We start from the raw sequence: 18,944 nt of genomic DNA, 5'->3' as shown, positions 1-18,944 counted from the left end.
ATTGCACTGGTTGGAGTATCATACTGGTTTAACAAATTATTGTTGTAAATAGGTGAAATTTGCAAAATATCACAGTCCATAACTAATGAGCTGGTCTCCATGTCAAAGTAGACTCTAGACTCGATGTATTATCAATGTTAATACTGAATTGAGGAGATTATTGGAGCTGATGTTATTTCTATATCCAATACAGTCGTTGTTTGTATATTAATTGCAATGTGGTATGTCACTGCGTCCCGCATTTCTCCAACGGTCTATCCTTTCTTTTTTTGTGAGATATAATGAAAATGTTAAATTGTTCTGGGATGCGGCACACATTACTCGACTTTCTAATCGCTCTTAAGAACAAAAATGTTTGTTCTTTCGAGCTTAATGTGCTTGCGTGTTATTGAGAAATCGTAATCATTGTTGATTCACATGATACCAATTTACTTTCATTTTTGTCTTCAACATTTTTCATAAAAATAAATACCAATTCAGCTCTCAAACTTGTTTCTTTAAATAGATAGTAGGTCTATAATTGTTTGGATTTTCAGATATTTGCACCAGTATTAGGAAATATCGGCTATGAAGTTGGGTCGTTCTTTGTGAAACTGTATAGAATACATAAACACATTTTTGTAGGTGATCAATATCATCCCCAGAAAAGTAATTGTGTACTTCTCTCGAATTTTCTCTAGTATGACACATATCACTAAATGTTTCTATTTCATGGTGTTTTTGCTGCGTATTCTTGGTATGGTTTTCCTGTCGTCATCCATGATGACGTTTGCTACAGAACAATCTTTGTCTTCAATGTTCTGTACTAAACTGACCTTAACATCTGGTTTCATGATTTTGGAGGTATTGTACCACTGAGTACTATGGTGTGGTGGTTGTTCTTTCCCTTTCCAATAGGGGCAAATTCTACAAGTTATTGACTAAGTTTGAATGAAGTAATTTCCCAGTAAGATGGCAAATCATACTCCCGACTACAGATTTTGAGTTTTGGTTTGTCCGCTTGCCCTCTTCTGCAACCGCATGTTGTACTTAACGAAAACCATTATATCCACTATTAGATACACTGAAATATAACTATTTCTTCAATTGTTGAATGCAATTATGATATAGACGCAATCGTGGGTTGTGTTTTTCGGATACCGATTCGATATAGAAACAATACATTACTCATCTTTCGTTATCTTAATGTAACGTGTAAAACAAGAATCAAAAAAGCAATTACCTATAGAAGTATATTACCTTCGAGCTTTGGCCTCGGTCAGTATTAACTGCTTCGCTGATAGAACAATAAAACCCAATGAAGTGCAAATTATTGTATTATCATTGACAAACAAAATATATGTAGTTACCGTGCGTCGTCATCTCATTTTATCATGGTAAACTCGTATTACAAAAAAATTGAACATGATGAATTTATATATTTAATTGTAATTAACAATTTCATTTTCTACGTGTCATCGCTCACCCAACGAATTTTCAGTTAATATCGAACACAGAACCAAATGTGTTTTTACACAATACAAAAGATTTGTGTCTATCTATTAAAGACTCTAAACCATATATGATATAAAAAATTAAACAAGACACAAAGCAGTTAATGTCACCAACCTTTTGAAATAAGTTATGAGTTTTTTCAAGGTATTTCTTATATTGTTTTCAGGAAAAGTGTTAATTTATCTTCACAACAATGAATCTGACGTCATAGTACAAGCTTGCCGGAAATTGTAATTAGCAATTTCATAATTATCTTCAATAAGAAGTTTGACCCAAAAAGTCATGTTTTCAATAACAATAGTTCCCATGGGCTTTATTACTGGAAACAAACCAGGAGATTGCATTGCAGCTCTAGTTTTTATCGACTTGTTTTCCATATAAATCTCGTACACTCTTCTATGGAACGCCAACACTGTCTTGTTATGACCATTTTCAGTATATGATGTGCATTTACCTTTATATGATGTGCACTTGTCATTATATGATGTGCAAACACCTTTATATGATGTGCACTTGTCATTATATGATGTGCAAACACCTTTATATGATGTGCAAACATCCTTATATGATGTGCAAACATCCTTATATGATGTGCAAACATCATTATATGATGTGCAAACATACTTATATGATGTGCATATATACTTATATGATGTGCATATATACTTATATGATGTGCTTATATACTTATATGATGTGCAAATATACTTATATGATGTGCAAATGTACTTATATGATGTGCGAATGTACTTATATGATGTGCAAACATTCTTATATGATGTGCAAACATTCTTATATGATGTGCAAATGTACTTATATTATGTGCAAAGATCCTTATATGATGTGCAAATATACTTATACGATGTGCAGATATACTTATATGATGTGTACATATCATTATATGATGTGCAGTTACCATTATATTATGTGCAAATATCTTTATATGATGTGGTTGTGTCATTATATTATGTGCTTGTAATCTTATATGATGTGGTTTGGTTTACTTCATTATATGATGTGCTTTCATCGTCGTTATGGTCAATGAACATGATTACGATTAGAATGATTACTGTCTACGTCATAACTGATTCCGATCTGCTTCTGTAAACTATAAACCCAGCTCAAACATGTGTCTATCGCTAGCGAGAGTGCAATTAATAGGAAAAATGAGACAATGCAATTTAACAAAATCAACGTTTCAAACATTTCGGAGGGAGATTAAGATCAATTAATACAGGAGCTAATTGGAGAAATTTGCGGCTGTGGCGAAAATATGATAAAACAAATTTTGAGGCTCTTTATAGCTTGCTATTTGGGTTAAGCAAATGCTACGTGTTGAAGGTCGTACTTTGACCTATGATTGTTTACTCTTACAAATTATGACTTGGATGGAGAGTTTTCTCATTGGCTCTCATACCACATCTTCTTATTTCTATTCATTGCAAAATGCACCATTGAACTCGCAGTCAGTTTTAAAAATATTTCACAACAATAGCTATAAAATTATCTACTCGTGCATAATATGGGGAGATGGTTTGTTTTATAAAATGTTATTGAATAATATAAATGGTAAGATGTATAATGTAGTGTTACTCCTACAAAACCATACAAAGTCGGAAATATTTGTGATATGACGTATACATGTAGTGTTTTGTACTTCCTTAATTTGTCTTTGAAACAATCTTTTTTCCACAGAAAAAGCCAAAATATCCAAATTTGGAGACCGCATGCTTAGTCCATGTACTGCCCGCGAAATGCGAAATGGTCAGGTTGGGTAATGTTCACATATTTGTATATACAGATTGTTTATTTTCAACTTATTTTAATGGATTTTTTTAATTGCTAATAAAATTCTGCAACTTGAGTATGACAACAGATTTGGAGTGGCGTCAACGATTTCTGAGATACAGAGGGGTTGATTCCTGGTGAAGTGTTTTGGATTTTATTTTTCATCCGATTAGATGGGATTTTTTTCATTGTATACTCATTTTGATCCTTTTCGGTAATGTCAAAGGATTTTACGTAGTTCATACGGTTATTTAGTTAAAAGGAAAAAAAAAAAAAACACTGAAAATCACACTTTGCCCCACTTTTTCAATTTAGGGTATTTGATATTTTTATTTTCCAACAGAGATGAATAGGGTGATGCCCGTCTTTTGCATTATGTTCCTCGTTTTCGTCTCTTTAAAGAAAAAGAATTAAATGCATTAAACGTGTCCAAATCCTTACTGTGTCCACCTTATTACTGTGTCCACACGCTTTGTTTCAACACTTGCCCAATTGTTCCGCGCTTTCGCTGGCATCTTCTAGTAATTATAATTCGAAATACTTTGTTTGCTTGTGACAATGGTGTTCGACAAGGAGTAAACTTATCACCTTTTCTATTTTCTTTACTTTTGATTGACTAAATAAAATTCTTAGTGAGTAAAAATATTACAGGAATTAACAGAACTATACCAGAAGATCTGGAAAGAGAAGTCGAAATATATCTTAACTTTGTTATACCTCCTGACTAAAGAATTTTGAAACCTCTCTCTCTTGTTTTGTATATATTGTAAAGTTATTATTGTTATCTCTGTACTGATGTCATTATGACATACATTGACTTTATGAGAATAAAGATTTAGATTTAGAGGCCATAATTATACCGGTATGGATGATTGATTGATTAATTTGTTGATTGATTTATATTTACCGCCACTTTCAACACTTTCATGCTATTTCGTGGCGGTGAGTTTATATTGGTGGAGGAAGCCGAAGTTCCCAGAGAGACCACACAACCTTCGTTTTGAAAACTGACAATTCTGGTCAATTAAGATAGGAGTCGAGCTTACCTACCACATGCGGTATTCGAACTCACACACCTAAGTGTCGACAGACAAGTGATACAGTAGTTCGACTATTCACACCACTCGACCAGCGAGCGCCCATCTCTTTCATCCGAAATGCTTTAAATGAGATATGGAATGAACTTCAACTCGGTGTTTTTCATTTGCTTTCAGCTTTTTATTATGTTTTCGTGCATATATTTCACAACTTCAATATAGATGGTTATGGATGGATGCTTGATGTGCAGCGGCAAATTGATATGAATATTCGTACAAGAACATATTACAGCTATTTTCCTGATGTATGTAGTTTAAAGGTTTGGGTGTATTGCTTGCTTTGTTTGTATAAATGTTTGTTCAAGCAATTAATAACATCATACAAGCTGAAACCCAGCCTATCTGTTGATTAGAATTGTAAAACTTAATTAAAATGCATGAGCAAACAGTTATAAAAACAAAGCAATCAAGCCAATCAAACCATTAAACTACATGCATTAGGAAAATAGCTGTAATGTGATATGAATATTAACCCTGCTTTGTACTAGACCGACACCCTGAGCCGGATTTTTAACATGCTAGTTCACAAGGTAACTTTCCGAAGGAAGACATGTCACCTTACCCGGACAAATTCTTCTAAATCCGAGCCGACCAGCTTTTGCTCTTATTCCTTAATTTCGCGGGCTTAGCAGGGAAGCAGCAAATATCAATTTGAAAGTCTTTGGATTTGACCCGGCCGGGGGTCAAACCCATGACCTCTCCCACTCTATGCGAACATGCTACCACCACATGCAGTAACCCGCAATATAAAAGGTTTTGTGGGAAGCCGCTCATTTTTTGGTGAGGGGGGGAGGGGGCAACATTTTTGGAATATGTTTGATTCCAAATTTCTTGAAAGAAATTTTATATTTTCAGAAGGGGAGCGAAATAGTTTGTTTCCATTTTAAATCAGGGAAAAATAAAACAATAATGAAATTAAAACAAAAATAACCATGTTCTTTTTTATTAAAGTCCATCAAGGAAATACACGTGCTCCTACCCGCACTACAGTCGGTGTCTAACAAATGATTAATATATAATGTACAGATCATCTGTCTAAGGTTTGGTTACAAGGATCTGACAACACTTAGTTTTACTTTCTGTCCTGGTTAATATTACATCAGCCAATAAAATTTCAGCCTTCATATTTTTGAAGGTGTGGATCAATCCGACAAAACCAGAGAATCCCAATGGTCTTGAATTGAGCGTTTTCAGATCGGCGTAAGCAAAGCTTGAACACACAATACCTGTAATCTAATCAGATTGGTGTCTAAATGAACTTAAACACTGCATTTATTTATTGTTTACTGAGACCTGTTGTTCTCTTACAGATAGAGAGTTGTATTTTTAATTGTTCAAAGTGAAGATTTACGGCAGCGGCTTTTAATATTTTGCGTTTATCCTGGAAACTATAATAGATTTAAAAAAACAAATAGTGCAATGTGTTTGAGTAAACTCTATAGTAAAGGTCCTTTTTGGGCAATTTTGGCTCTTCAGAGTTTTGTTGTTTTATTGGCTATTATCTTGATAACTTATCTATAGAGAAACCTTTTCTTGAAAACTGGTATAGACAAGAACAGATATAATCAAAGTAGTGAAGTACTGATCATCGGATGACCGCAAATTCTTGTGAATGGTCACAAGCACTTGTCCCAGAAAAAAATCATATCTGTACCTGAAAGTAATGTTAATGTACAGAGATATATTTTTTTTCTGAGACAAGTTCGTGCGTGGATGATGAATAAATGTTCGGGAATTCAACCTCACCGTAATAACTATCATATTGTAGTGGTACAAATTATATATTATTAATCTGTGATCTTAAAAAAAATATTTTTATGAGTATTCATTGAAAAAATAAACTTATAACAAGCGATAAGGAATGTTATTTTGCACTCTATAATGTCCGTATTTATAAATCGGTTACCAGTCAAAAACGAAAGCTACGTAAGTAGAAATCTCTTTGGTAACAATACATCGGAATGTTAAAATAAATAAATAAGTAATAATTATGGTAATATTTTCTTTCATTGGGGGTGGGGACGTGTGAGGAAACAGTGGAATTTCTCTTATTTTTTTTTCAAGTCTACACCTTGAAGAAGGAAAAACAGTCAATAAATACCCCTTTTTCCAAAGACCTACAAATTTCAACCCCCCCCCCCTCCTCTTCCCAAAAAAAAAGCCACCACCGGACAATTACACACAAACGCACATACACACATTTTCAATACTTTTGTTTGTAATAACAAAAAAATTGTATTAAGTTTCTAAATGCATTATAAGTTTAAAATATTGCGTCAGAAGTGAATCTAGAACTTCAAGTGTGGAAGTTGTTTGCGACTTCACGAACTTAATTTAGATTTGCCGGTTATGGTCTCATTAATATTTACCACACCTTCATTCGATATTAGCTTCAGATGAAAAATTTTCTGCTAGTGAAATTGTTGAAACTAAGGATTCAGGTTTTAACAATTGAGGCGAGCGGAACCAGGCGTAAAAATTGATGCCTACGGATTTTGTAGACATCGCCATAACATTATACCGCAAATCTATAACTATATAAAATTGAATGCACCTTTCCATTAAAAAAATGATGAAATTAAAGGCCCCTTTTATTTCTTCCTATCCCTCTTTTTGGGGTTACAAATGACTGGTCCCTTATATAAGCCATTACCCTATCCTAGTCCGATTTTTCCCATTCTTTTGTGTCTATCTTGAGAATATATAAAGAGAAACTCGAACAGCTAAAATAATCAGCAAGGCAAAATTTACATAATGTAGATACTAGAAATTCGTGTATTAACTTCTTATAGATTTTTTTTTATTGTGTACAGAAATTGACAAATATAATGCCCTCCCTTGTTAAAATGAGCATAGAGCATGAAATAAAAGAATTATTTCTTAAATTTAATAATTTTAACCGAATGTTCATTATTGCAGACTCCGTATGTTTATTATTTTAGACCAATCGATTAAAACAAAACGTTGCAATTCATATATTTTGACATTTTTCCAACAATATCAGGTGTGATTTTTTACATCTTAAAACGAGGTACTAACATGCCAAGGTTTATCTCTTTTTAAATCTCAACCATTTTCCAAACGACAGCTAAAAATTTGAGCCTGATTAATTGTTACTCCACAGAAGCAGATCGGAATCAGTTCTGACGTAGTGAGTAATCGCTTTAATCGTAATCATGTTCATTGACCATCAGGACGATGAATGCACATCATCATAATGATGTTTCGACATCATGATAATGATGTTCTGACATCATATAAAGATGTAAACCGAACCACACCATATAACGATGTTAGCACATAACATAAGGATAAGTTCACATCATATAAAGAAGTTTGCACATAATATAAAGACATCTGTACATGATATAAGATAATTTGCACATCATATAAGACCATTTGCACATCATATAAGATAATTTGCACATCATATAATATAATTTGCACATCATGTAATATAATTTGCACATCAGATAATGTCAAATTGTCATCATATAAAGGTGATTGCATATCGTGTGATTGCACATCACATAATGCCGTTTCTTCATCGTATAAGGAAAGCATCACATAATATAAGGACTCAATCACATAACATAATGGAAAAAGCACATCATTTAATGAATTGTGAACATGATATAAAGATGTTTGCACCTCATATAAATGTGTTTGGACAGCATATAAGGACAACTTCACATCATATAATGACAAGTGTACATCATATAAGGACAAGTTCACATCACATAATGACAAGAGTACATCATATAAGGATAAGTGCACATCATATAATGTCATTTGCACATCATATAAGGGTAAAATGACATCATTTAATGGCAAATGAACATCATATAATGAGAAATGTCATAATAAGACAGTGTCGGCGTTCCATAGTCTTCACTGTAGACTTATGTGCTGTGAAACTGACTTGGCGGTAATGTCTACTCTGACAGAACACTTTATATACCGTTTTTCTGAACTCGACTGTAAGCTAGAAATAACTGTCCAAGATCTAAAACACTGCTGGCAATTGATTTCAGTATTAATGACGACACAACTAAGGCTTTTCTACCTCAGGAATAGATTACCTACGCAGAATTTGGCAAAGCTTTTAGGAACTTTTGGTCCTCAATGCTCTTCAACTTCGTACTTAATTTGGGCTTTTAAACTTTGTTTTGACTAGAGTGTCACTGATGAGTCTTTTGTAGACGAAACGCGCGTCTGGCGCAAATACAAAATTTCAATCCTGGTATCTATGATAAGTTTTTTGTAGAAGTTCTAAGTCTTATAAACAGTTTTTATTTTGTAGCTGACCGCTTTGAATTCCTATACAGCCCTTGGATGGTGTAAACTTCCCAAAATAACGTGTATGGTGTAATGGTGTATGGCATATGGTGCAATGGTAGAAGGTGTATGGTGCTATGGTGTATGGTGTAAGGGGAATGGTGTAATGGTGTATGAGGAATGGTGTGATTGTGTAACGTGCGATCGGGAATGGTGTGAATGAATGGTGTACGACATTTCATTGGTTGAAACCGAAGTTCATTTTATTTTAATTTTTCGGATTGTAAACATAAACAATAATAATAATCCTATTGTTCTTTTTTTCCCAGTAAAGCAAATTACTTTACTCGTTAGACTCTATGTCATATATATTTAATATACACATATTAAAAAATCTTTTTTTTTCATATTCTTATTTACATTAAACAATGGCTTTAAAATTACACACTTGTGATCACATGCAGTTATCATAAAAGAAAGGATTTTATTTAAACTAGAAGGCGGATAGAAAGGTTATCCACGCATCGGAACAGTATTTTTATATCACGGGTTATCAACATCATTTTTAAAGTTGCTTCGTTCCCCACTTTTGACAGTCTCTTTATAAATATCTTATCGTCATTCACCTATGTTTGCCTTGGATTTACGATTCTGTTTTCCAAAAAATGTTCAAAGGAAAATTGTACAGTGTTATTGCACATAAGGTAGGCTGCCCAACTATTCACATGGGAGATAACTCTAGAATACCGGAAGTTGTGATTTGAGCCAAATATCTCGTGAAATTCGTGTAGCAAAGTTGGAAAATAATTTGCAAGTGAAGAAAGACATATCATAATAAGGTATTGATGGTAAAAAGGGAAATTCCTAATCCAAATTGTACTGAAAAATAATGAAAACTGCAGTAACATGACATTTTATAAGAAAAAAATCAAAATTTGACGGGAACTGTCCTTTGCGGCAAATTAACAAAATTGCAAAAATATAGACTTGAAAGTGATGTATAGACATAAGCTACATTTGAACTGAAAAAAAGAGTGCTATGATTGCTGTTGGCTAATTTTTCTTCTGGCATTGTTTTGCCGATATTTTCCGACAGTTTTTCTTGTGTTAAACGTAAAAATGTTGGTACTCCGCCATCTCGGAATTACTTCCCTTTAACTACAGTCTGTTATTGGATGTGTTTTCATTTATGAATAAATAGAACAGAATATCAACCCATTTTGAATAAATTTATAGAAATGGTTGTTACTTTTAAATTTCATTATCAAATCACTCTATTAAGACAAATACAATTATGTGTATGTGTGTATGTTTTTAAAAGGGGGGGGGGGGGAGGGTTACATTATAATGATTATACAACTTGATAAAGTTAACAATTGTTTGATGTTTTAATGGGGGGTCAGTAAGCATTGCAATTTAATGCCCTTTTGTTCTGTTAGGAGGGAATAAAAGTTTCTCTGTTAATTTTTTTTTGTATATAACTTTTTTTATCAAGGGGGAGATAACAATTAAAAAAACCTCATAAAAACAGTATGAATGCAAGGGGGGGGGGGGGGGTGTCTCATTGGGGTCAGGTCTGATCCTAAATGCTTTGTGCTTTGTCTGATTCCTATTTCACGCTTATACAATATGCAACTTTTTTTTCATATTTCTTTGTAATTTCATTCAGTATTCATGCCTAAAGTAATTTTACTTTCATGTGTAATGGTCACAAAAATCAGCAAATCCTGCATCACACTAAGACCCCAATGACACCCACCGCAAGCAATAAAAAAATTATTTTTATCTTAATACAGTTTCTTAATATGTATAAAATATTTTAAATTCTTCTTTGATGTACTTATATAAAAAAAATGTTAATAACATTTACAGATTATGGCTAGATCTCAACACTGGGTACCAGGATTTTTTCAGGACTTTCATCTTGTAGTTGCAAATCCTCGTCATGCACTCATGTTTAGATACATTTGTAGGGAACATTGCAATATTGTTCCTGATGAAAATATAACTGAGACAATTGCAGATGTTACTCATTATCCAAGTAATTGTGTATGCACAGTTCATAGAGAATGTAGCTTTTGTCATGAGTTTTGCAGTAGAATTGCAGGAGGTAGTTCAGTAGATTCTTCTGATTCACTGTTTGATTTGAGTAGTTGGTCAGAAGATTCTATTGATATATCATTGTGTGACGGCTCAGATATACCTTCAGCGACAGGTGTTTCAGTCATATCATTTGATTCAGAAAATTATGAAAGTGATAGTGACTCGAACTCTGTATCTGATGGCATTGAAGTACCCAGGGAATCTGATATCCATCTCACTGTACCTTCATTAAATTTACGTTTTGAAAGTGATGAAGAAGAAAGTCAGCGGTTATCAGATTCCCCGGGCATAGATTTACCTAGTCTTGGAAGTCCACTGATATCATATTCACACCATTTTGATGAATACGATAGTCAGTTGCTCTCTGATTATGAGGTAAATCCGCCTTCTTTTGAGTCAGTTGATCCCACGTGTAGTTTTAGTGATGCCGAAACACAGTGGCCCTCTATTGGTAGTCCATAGGTTTTAGCATTGCTGAAACTAAACAATCAAGTGATTCAAGAGAAGCAGAATTATTTACATATAGTTTTTGAAAATCTGGTCATTATTGTGATATATGGACCACCCACAGGACAGTGGTATCAAATTGACTAAGAAAGCATATGACTGAGGCATAGACATTGTCATTATCAAGTGCAGTCAATTACATTGTCATAATGACATTCCATGTATCACGCTATTGACCAGTTCTCATAATTATTATGTTTATTTCATTAAGGGGATGACCATTTGATATTCTTGGGGGGGGGGGGGGGGGGGGGGGGAGCATTTGTTTTGGATCGGTTCTGTAATTTTTTTTTTATATGAATACAAGCTTTTGGGTTTAAAATTTCATAAAATGCCTCAATGTAATTACGACCCTGTAATAACAGTAAGGTAAGTGTTCCTGAGACAATATACCGTGAGTTAAATGAAACCCATTCTCAGACATTTCAAGTATATTTAAATAATATTTTTTTTTGCCATCTCATACTCCTATAAAATGGCTTAAAAAACCTTCCAATTTATTATTTATTTTAAATACATTGTAAGTCAGATTATTTATTTTCGAATGACCACAGATAAAACCATTTATTTTTGTTATTATCAAGGAACACTCCCCCCACTTACCCACCTCCCTCCCCACCTCCCCCCCCCCCCCCCCCCCCAGAATATCAAATGGGCGTCCCCTAAGGAACCATGTCTTTTAAAATTCTCATAAATTCAAATTGTTCTAAGAAAAAACTAGGTATTGTGTGATTTCTATAGGAAATAGTAAAGACCACTCATAGTGACAACCATAAGTCACTGCCTTTCATTTAAGTGCAATGATTCTGTATATGATAATGAATTCAAAACAAATTTTTCTATAATTTTTTAATTAATGAATCACTATTGCATTTTATGAAATGATAGGTTTTCGGGGCCATATTTTTTCTGTTTAAGACTGATGGAATTTTTGACTGAAGAATAGATAAAGTCATGTGGCCCATTTTTATCCAATAAGAGAAGGTTATTCTTAACTGATATGAAATGAATTTGATATTGAGAAGAATGGGGAATAAATACTTGCAAATGATAGTGATTGTTTTGATAATTCAATTGAATTATAGTAATTTTGTATCATGACCATTTTGTACCATATATAAGATTATATAATTATAAGGTTTAGCATTTGCTTAAGGAAAGAGTTCCATATGGTACCCCACAAAATTTCTCAAAATTTAAGAACCACAGCAAGTTCTTCGATTCGTCACACAGGTGCTAATTCTTATGCAAACAGTCAAATTTGTGGCTTCTTTCATGAATGATTTTAATAACAGACAACAACATTTCTGTGAACATGCATATTTTCTAAAAGCAAAATGTATTTTTTTCAATGGATTTTTGTTTAAGTAAGCTCTAAATTAAATGATTCTTGGATGTGAGGTAATAATTTGTGATCAATGATGTTGAGTTATGAGTTATGAATATGGTGTATGATAAGGTGTACTAAAATTTTATTATGAATAATTATATCAGTAATGAAGAATTCAAAATCTAGTGTTGGTACCTTAGAGTGTTTGTTAACATTTCAAGAAAGGTGAGATACATACATGTATTGTATTAAAAATAACAAGGGACTTGGGCCTACATCACCCATCTACACCCCACTGGATCAGACTGTGCCAAACTACACTTGCTTTCTAATTGTATGTTTCAACTATATTAATTGACACTCATTATAAATTCATGTTTACACTGCACCAAAATATTCTTGTTATCTACCATATTGCATACATCTTCACATCTTCAAATACTTTTTTTCCAAATAAAGCTATTCAAAAACACAACACTTAGCAGTTACTTCAGTGCATGAGCAATAAACCCAAACATCACAACCTTTTTACACATTTAATGAGTATTATATCACTCACCAGTTATTGTCTGACTGTGGACCTAATAATCAAATTATTCTACTTTGCAACAACTTAACAAAACTCACCATACCAAGTAAAGTCCAAAGGAACAATTAATTAATTAAATTATAACATGTACAATAAATTGATTAAACAGAATAAACTATCGATATGAATTTCACTCATACTGTATGACAATAAATGATAAATTGATGACTTTTAAGTATAAGTAAGAGAATGATAATCCTTTTCTTCATGATTTAGTATGATAATTATCATGAGTTGTGCATAATCCATTACAAAGAACATGATTTTATTCATTCTTCACAGTTAATATATTATTTGTATGCATTATGATTGGCAACCACCCATAATGACATTTTGTTTATTGTAGGACTGTATACAGACATTTGAAATCATCATCAAACCATACTTTTTTGCAGTTTGATAGCATCTTCACATCAGTTTGAGGTAAGCATGCCTGCAACAAATTATGATTATTTTTATTTTTATGATAAACAATCAACATATAACAACATGTAAAAAAACAACTGAGCAACACCACAACATTTATAACAAAGCTAAGCGAGTTGTTCATCTAGTAAATCAAAATACAAAACGAACACATCAAATGGCAAAAGTGAATATTTCAGAACAATTTATCTTTATTGTAGGTTTGAGTTACTTCAGAAATTGTTTACAAAAAATTGGAAAGTTTGGCAGATATTCAACATATTCATTTAAATCTGAGGTAAGCATTCATTTCACAGGTTACATTTATTATTATTATATTGTTATAATTTGATAAAGGGATATAACTCAATATTTTATAAAGGGATATAACTCAAACCAATTTCATGAATAGAATTTATCATAAATTTAAGTCAGTTGCCCATTATTAAAGAAGTTTACCCAAATTAAAATATTTAAAAGTCATGGTTTGCAAATGTTATACATAAAAAAAAGTTGCTTTGACAATTTGAAATGTTTATAATTGTAATAACACCAGCCAGATATGTCTGATAAGGGAGATAACTCAATACCTTTAAATTGTTCATAAATGGTAAATCTTTTGTTACTTTTTAATACTTCAGCATTATATGGTAAAATTTTTGTTTTGAGTTGATGAACTGTCATTATGTCAAACAACATGGTTACAAACAATGTTGTACATGATGTTTTTAAACACGTAAATGGGAAACCTCAAATGGTCCATAAAGTTCTGTGTGAACTTGGTGGTGTAACTCCACAAGCTATAATAGTTGGAAGCATTTATAACAAAGCTAAGCGAGTTGTTCATCTAGTAAGAAAATTGAAGAACTGCCGAAACAATGACAGATTACAAAAGTATTTGCAAGCCGATTTTGTATTTCCCAAGAGACTTTTGAAAAGAAAAGTAGATGACAATGATGAGGAAATGAGAGAAGATTGCAAGAAGTTAAGAAATACCATTAAAGTACATGAGACGTCAAATATGAAATTAAGAGAAAAATTAAGGTCAATTAATGTTTCACGGCTTAATCAAAAAATTAAAAGGCAGGCTTCAACAATTTTGAGACAACATAATACTATAGCACTGTTAAAACAAAGAGTCAATGATTTATTAGATAGAAAAAAACATCATGAAAAGGCAACACAATGCAATCGTTCCAAAAGCATTATTAAAAACTTAGAAGATGAATTAGATATACTGAAGTCGGAATGTCGAAATGATAATAATAACAATGTAAAAGATGATTTGATACAAACTAGACTAGAAAGTAAAGGGAAACCATTTAACGATAAAATCCGTCAAATATACTATAATTTCCGAAGCCGTGGAATAGGTCTACAGCATTGTGCTCCATTAATTAAATGTGTTTTTAATTTATTAAATATGGAAATTGGCGATTTACCCTCCAAGACAACTGCAAGCAATTTAACCGCTGAATTAGGGTTGATTGCAAAACAACATATAGGTGAAGAAATTGATAATGCAGAAAATATTACAATGCACCGCGATGCAACTACAAAATTAGGCCGACATTATTATGGTGTACAAATTACCAATGAAAATCACCAGACATTTACTACAGGATTAAAAGAGGTAAAAGATGGGAAAGCTACAACATATGTTGAATGTACCAAAAAAATGCTTCAAGAAGTAACACAATTTTCAGAAACTTTGGATCCTCCTAACATTTTTGGCAAAGTTAAAAATTTCATGACTGACCGCAGTGCAACCGAAAATAAAGTGAATAAAATTTTGGCAACAGATATATCAGCTTCATCACCAACTAACACAGTCCAGTCGTTTAAATGTGCAGTGCATCCATTACTACAATTTTCTGAAGTATGCGAAAAAGAAATTTCCAAACTAGAATCTGATTTTAAAGTTAATATTCAACATGAAAAACGTGAATCTGCCACCCATTGTTTGATACGATTTTTATCAAAACTGTTTTTTAAGGATGGATCTGGTGACCCTCTTTTCACCAAGATATATTTGAAAAAGCATCATGGAATTTTTGATGTACCAATATTGAACTTTAGAGGAAATCGTTTCAACACTTTTTTTCATAATGCAAGAGGAACTTTTTATTTGGCTCAATATTTGGTAACATATTTTAAAACATCTAAAAGTACATTGAATTATACACAAAATTTTATTTTAGCCGCACTTCAAAACAACGAAATATTATGCATTTGCAGAGCTTTAGGAATTTTGTGTCAAACTTTAACAGAACTGTATTGGACTATAGCTGGTAACAACGAAATTTTGGCAATAAATATTGGACCTACATATAACAGAATTATCGAACTTTTGGACATTTGTGAGAAAAATCCAGAACTTTTTTTGAAAAATGAAGTTTACTTTTTACCCGGACCACAGCTACCTTTGAAACCAGAATCTACCTACCTTTTTGATTGCTCTCCGTCTTTTAACAAGAATACCATTCAAACTTTGAAAGTCTTTGCTTGTTCGTTACGCATTAAATGTCATTCTCTTTTTAAAGATTTTTTGCCTGAAGGAATTTATTTTGAACCGTCTGAAATTTTAAGTGAAAGCAGTAAATCCTGTCCACCAAATAACATTTGCGTTGAGAGGCTTTTTGCTCACCTGGACAACAAATTACGTACAGGTCCAAATTTTATGCCAGAAACTATTGAAGGTTCTATAATGTATGGACAAAATGAAACCCAAAATTGGTTGAGTTCAAAATCTGAAAATGAGCAACACGAAATTATTGCCAATGTAAGATCTGAGAGAAAAAACATAATGAATGAGGCAAAAGAAAATCGACAACAACTGTACGAGGAAAGAGTTAAAATAATTGACAACAAAATTAAGGAAAAAAAAGATAATGAGGACAAGAAGTTAAAAAAAAAGGAAACGGTCATGAACAATATCACTATTTTAGGAATTTGGCAAAACTTAAATGAAATAAAATTACAACTGGAACCGTTAAAAACAAAGAAAGAAAAAATTTTGGCCTTAAAAAATCAACTTCAAATACATAAGGAAACAATGGCAGTAAACAGCGGTGATAAACATCTTTTTAACTTAAGTACTAAAGGAAAACAACATAGCATAGAAACGCTCACCAACAATTTGCTACAATTACTCAAAATTAGAAGCGAGAAAATGGACCTATTTCAAGACCCTGATAGCTTTGTTGGAAAACTCATGTATGGACAGATGATGAGTCAAATACTGACACCAAATACAGTGGGAAGATTATGTCCTTCAATAATGACACATTTAAGGTTATTGCTTTGTTTGACTTGGCAGTTCATTACCTGAAAGCATTTTCCATTATCCTCCAGTCTTTCCTTGGTTTAAGAAAAACTCCATACTTCTACAATATTATTGACTGTATATCTATGTTTTTGAATTTGTTGAATTTCACCTAAATTGTATTGAATAAAAGTGAGTTTATTTAATCTAAAAAGTAATTTATTCGTTTCTAATATTGATGAATATATATATACAGATCAAAAATAGAAAACAGTGAGACCATGGTGAATGGCATTATTTGAAAATTAATTTAATCAATAATTGATGCACAACACGCAGATTCTTAAACACTCCAAATGGACCAATGTCTTAATTACAAGCAAAGCTTTTAATATCAGTTTATGTTGGGGTTTTTTTCACACATCACTTGCATATGATAACTTGCATGCAGTTGTACTAATATTTGACAATTAAAACTTCATTATAATTTGCTTTGCTGCTTTCAATTTCAAATGCCTTATTCTTAGGTATGTTTGTTGAATGCTATATATGTATATGTGTTTATGTCTTGTTCATCATGTCTATGTGTCAACTTTTATGTTACTTGTAAATTGAACTTGTTGATCATTTTAACACTAAACTAGGCTGTTTTTACTTTTGCTTAACGCTTTAACGCTTTATGCATTTGTTATTAGGTTAAATTGATTTTCAATATGAATTGTTTATAATAAATTTTGTATATTTCCATTTATAGATCAAATACTATGATGATGAAATGAGTGAAAATGAAGATCTGTATGAGTTAAACATAGAAGAATTTTCCAAAGATTATAGAGAGGGAAACCTATATTTTAATGGTATGTATTGTTTATTTTTTTAAATAAATGCACTAATCAATTGACAATACATGTAATATGAAAGATGAATAGTTAGTTATGACTGCTATCATTAATGTTATCTTTAATTTAACTTTTTATTATTATTTTCAGATCAATAAAAGTATTTTGAATGTGTGGCAGTTATAGTATTTTATGAAACAGACTATAGTTTTTTTGAAGGTAAGAAATATTAATTCAAAAAGAAAGATAACTCAATTTTTTCTAACAAATTTTGAGATTACCTCCCTGTTCATCACACAACCCTAAGATATGATCAATCTTATCTGGATAATATACAGTTATACACTGATTGACCAATGAAAAAAAGAGTTTATAAAATCCTTTGGATAGAGATAGCTTCCTGTTACATAATTTTTTTAATTTTTTGTTGTGATCTTAAAATTTAGGTGGATAGCCTACATAAGGTGTTGTATAATTATGAACAATCTCGTCAATTTCGTTAGATTTGTCTTTACGGATTATAAATGATATCTTGAACGTCCGAAAAAATATACTTATGTGAAACAGAATGAAATATTTGCCACTTGATATTTAGCCACCAACAAAATCAACCAACCGACATAATATACTAACAGTATACTTTTCCTAGAAGAGAACTTCTCATACTTTTCATTATAAAGTACAAATGAAATCTGTCATGTCAGTCACACTGTTGGATGATGAGGTGGAATAGTTTTATTATACAAACCATCCTGAACTACTGAGTTTAAATCATCACACCTCAGCAAGCACGACTAATTTATGCGCAGACCAACCCATCACACAATAGCCCAAAAGGAATCTGTGATGTACCCGTCCATATTCAGAAGTCATGGAAGTGGGAAATACAGATACTGATACTGACTTTAGTGACAGTTTTATATAACGAATACAGAGATGAAATGCTGGCACTCTAAATTAAAGCGGACAAGATTTTGTTATCATTGTATTGCAATGTAGCTGTCATTTGTATTATACAATCCATCCTGACATCAAAATATTGCTGATTTACTATGCGGCTGCCGCTATATAGATTTACATAATAAAGTGCAAATATGGTCAGTTTTGTTTGATACTTTAAAATAGTTTTGTTATACGAGTCAGCCTGAGGTATCAAAACTACTGAAATTTTCTTGCGAGACAATATTTTTAATAAAAAGAGGACATGCTGGCTATCTAGATTGACGGGGACAAATTTTTGTTGTCATTG

General features: G+C 32.2%; 1 long non-coding RNA gene across 1 annotated transcript; it reads left to right on the top strand.

Annotated features, from left to right (window-relative positions):
• Window positions 1-8,708: 8,708 nt before the first annotated feature.
• Window positions 8,709-18,796, top strand: LOC127721842 (uncharacterized). Its single transcript, XR_007991488.1, has 2 exons — window positions 8,709-9,361; window positions 18,160-18,796. It is a non-coding gene; the product is annotated as an uncharacterized LOC127721842 (long non-coding RNA).
• Window positions 18,797-18,944: the final 148 nt, after the last annotated feature.

This window comes from Mytilus californianus, unplaced genomic scaffold, assembly GCF_021869535.1.
Source record: "Mytilus californianus isolate M0D057914Y unplaced genomic scaffold, xbMytCali1.0.p SCAF_12, whole genome shotgun sequence".
NCBI classification, from domain to species: Eukaryota; Metazoa; Mollusca; class Bivalvia; order Mytilida; family Mytilidae; genus Mytilus; species Mytilus californianus.
Note: the sequence above shows the minus strand (reverse complement) of the source record. Positions and strands in the feature narration are given on the sequence as shown.